Source organism: Pteropus vampyrus, unplaced genomic scaffold (assembly GCF_000151845.1).
Source record: "Pteropus vampyrus isolate Shadow unplaced genomic scaffold, Pvam_2.0 Scaffold406, whole genome shotgun sequence".
In the NCBI taxonomy this organism is placed as follows: Eukaryota; Metazoa; Chordata; class Mammalia; order Chiroptera; family Pteropodidae; genus Pteropus; species Pteropus vampyrus.
In genome coordinates this window covers 266957-270164 of record NW_011889187.1, presented here as the reverse complement: position 1 = coordinate 270164, position 3208 = coordinate 266957, and the positions used below count along the sequence as shown (strand labels likewise).

The following is a 3208-nucleotide window of genomic DNA, read 5'->3' as shown; positions in this document are numbered from 1 at the left end:
CTGTGGGGTGCTGGGGGTGTCTGTTCTGGAGGAAGGGGAGAGCCTGGTCGTGGACAGAAGGGTCGGGGGCAGTAAGGTTTACTCATTTGTCCTCTTCTTCAGAAAGGCGGATTAGCCAAAGCTTCGTAGGTCCAATGGGATAGCTGTGGTGTTTTGGGGTGTCCAGCCACATGTCCTTGGTGAACTACTGGAGATTCGTTTTAGCCTGGAAGGACAGAACCAGGTTGGGGGTCTCCTCAGCAGCAGGTGGGGTGGTTAACAGTGCCCAGCAAGGGCCTTGCCATCCAGGTTTAAGGCCATCTGAGTGGCGATGCTGAGGCAGGACCCAGTCACCAGGGGTGGTGGGAGGGCTCCTGTGAACGGCTGGACGGGGGTCTCGTGGTACTTGTCCGACTAGGTATGGCCTGGGCTTGTGATCCCCGAGGAGGACGTGTGGTTGGGGAATGTTCTGGAAGCAGAGGTCTCCCGCACATGAGTTCAGTGGGGCCGAGGGAGGAGGGGGCCCTGGGGAGTCTGAGGGCGCAGGGGGGCGGGGGCGAGAGTGAAATCCGGGGTTCCTTAACGTCTGGACTCAGCTTAGTTAGCCGGGTTTTTATTAAAGAGTCAGGTTTTTCAGCTTTCCAGAGGACCAAGGTCGGTAAGGAGTGTGCTGGTGCCCCTGAGTACCTGAGGCTGACGCCCTGTGTCGCCATACGAAGGCTGGGCCTTCACCCTACCGTAAAGAGGGGGGGATCCCAAGCGAGGACTCATGTCTGTTAGCAGTGCCAGGGTCGCCTCAGAAGACTTCTCGGAGGGGACGGGGAAAGCCTCAGCCGGTTGAGACCTGGCTAGAGGGTTAGTAAGTATCTGTTTTCCCGGTGGGGGGCATGGGCATAAAGGCAATCCGCCCACCCTGCGCAGAACGCTGCCCCCAGCCTGATGGGTGGGACAGGAAGGAAGCCGTGGAGACCCTCGGGGAGGCCCTCGGGGGAGACTGTGGGGCAGTAACATCTCCAAGGAGAGTATTCAAGTTATTGCAGGCAAGGCGGGTTTGAGGAGGCGTAAAAGCGGCTTGAATGCCGTGTGTAAGGAGTTCTGAATGTCTTGCGGGCGCTTTGAGCTTGGCCCCGTGGTGAACTGTCCCTTGCTGCATCTTCAGCCCAGGATCTTGCTCCTCCGCTCCAAGCCTGGGGCGAGAACGCGTCTCCCAGGGAGAGGGCTGTGGCAGGACCTGAGGGACAGCCGGAGGTGGGCGGAGGCGGTGGTGGCCCGCGGCCCTGTGGGCCTCTGCATCTGCCTGCTTATTGCCCCGAGTGCTGGGTCGTTGCCTGCCCGGGGCCCCGTCCACGGCCTCGTGCTGCCGCCTTCCCAAGGCGAGCGGCCGGCGGGGTGCGAGGGCTGAGGGGGCACGGGCGGCGGGAGACCCCCCCAGACGGGCGCGTGAGGGAGAGTGTGGAGCCACGTCGGAATCTGCAGCCACTGCGGGCGGCGCCCTGGCCAGGGCTCTTAGCTCTGCCTTTGGACAGGCAGCCCCCGTGTTGTCGCCGCCAGCCCCTGGAAGACACACGGACCACCAGAAATCAGTGAGTTATAGGAAACATGCTCTTTATTCAGCCAGCTGGGTCTGCCAGGGGTACGCAGACCCCAAATTAAGCAGCCCCGAAATGTAGAGGTGCAGGGTTTTTAAGCCCTAAATCCCATTTCTCATTCTGTCTTAAACACAAAGGTCTGTTTTTCTCCTATTCACTACCTGTCAACCCACAGGTCGGTTGTGCAGGGCGGGGTACGAAGCAGAAAGCTTATTGTTAGACTGTCATGTTCCCATGGGTGACGGCCTATGTTCCCATGGGCGATAGCCAAGCGGTGATTTTCCAGCCAGCACACCTGCGGGAAGGGACCGGATCCCAGGACCTGGGAGCGAGACCGCCGCCTAGCCCGCCACCCTCTTCCCGCCCGGGAGAAAGGACCGCCGTCGATAAATCCGGCGTGTGAGGCGCTGGGCAGAGGGGTCCGCCCCGTTCGGGATAATGGGGCGCCCTAGGCTGAGGCTCTCCACATGGGGTCGTGCAGCCTCCTCGTTGGGGACGGATGGGTAGAGGTGGCGGGATCGAGGGGCGGACATTCGACTAGAGTCAATCCAGGCTGCGGGAAAAGCTCGTGTTCCAGAGGGAGGGCGATTTGGGGTAGCTTTGTGCGTTATGAGCTCGGAGATGTTCTGTGAAGAGTACACCGTAACGGGGTGTCCGAGTGTGAGTTTCCGGTGTCAGGAGTTGGACGCACGGCCGCTGCGGGGCTCCCGGGCAGGCTGGCCCACCCCCGGCCGTGGGCTCTAGTTGTTTGATAAACTGGTGACTACCGAGTGTCAGCACCCTGGACGTGTCCCACAAGCCCACGTGCTATCCCTTCTTTTGCTGTGGTGTGAAGTGTAAAAGGTTCGGAGGGGTGGGGGAGGGCCCGCCCTAACCTCCAGGAGTAGGGGCTGATGTTAATGGTGGGATCTAGTGGTTCAGTCAAAGGACCTTTGGAGGAGGCCGGGTATGAAGGGCCTAGAACGCTGAAGTTAGGGACCCAGATGCGCTAAAGCTAGGGACCCAGATGCGGAGAAATCCCGCCAAACCCAGGAGAGGTAGGAGCTCTTGATCTCAGGTGGGAGGTGAGGCGGGCGATGAGGTCTTTTCTGTCTGAAGCGATGGTGTGATGCTAGGTAGTACAGAGACCTAGGTCCGTGACTCGACAGGAGGAAGGGCGGGCCTCCTGGGGAGAGGCTCGATACCCGGTTTCAGCCAAATGATTCGGGAGACTAGCCGTGTGGCCACAGAGGGAGAGTAAGACGGGCCGCAGAGGAGGGCTCATCCACGCCCTGGAGAAGAGCACTGTGGTGGACATCTCGTTTAGCTAGGTCTGAGGCTAACCCTTGTCCGAAGAGGTGGGGACTGTCCCGGGAACCCTGGTCAGGGACGGTCCAGGCAAGTTGTTGGGACTGATGGACGGCAGGACCTGTCCAGGTTAGAGCAGAGACCTGGGGAGTCTGGGTGGAGAAGCATCCTTTAGGTCAATCACAGTGAAGTGGGCGGCGTCTGGGGGAATGGCGGACAGCGAGTGTCGGGTCGGGTCCCGCCGGGCGGTGGGAGGACCACCTGGCTTGTGATGCGGACGTCCGGGACTGGGCCAGCCGAGCCTTCAGCTTCTTGGCAGGCAGGATCGGGGTGTCAAATGGGGAGCGCGTGGG

General features: G+C 60.9%; 1 protein-coding gene across 1 annotated transcript in view; it reads left to right on the top strand.

Annotated features, from left to right (window-relative positions):
* The window catches only part of SLC19A1 (solute carrier family 19 member 1), a 37759-nt gene that overhangs the window by 11969 nt on the left and 22582 nt on the right, over positions 1-3208 (top strand). The window lies entirely within an intron of this gene.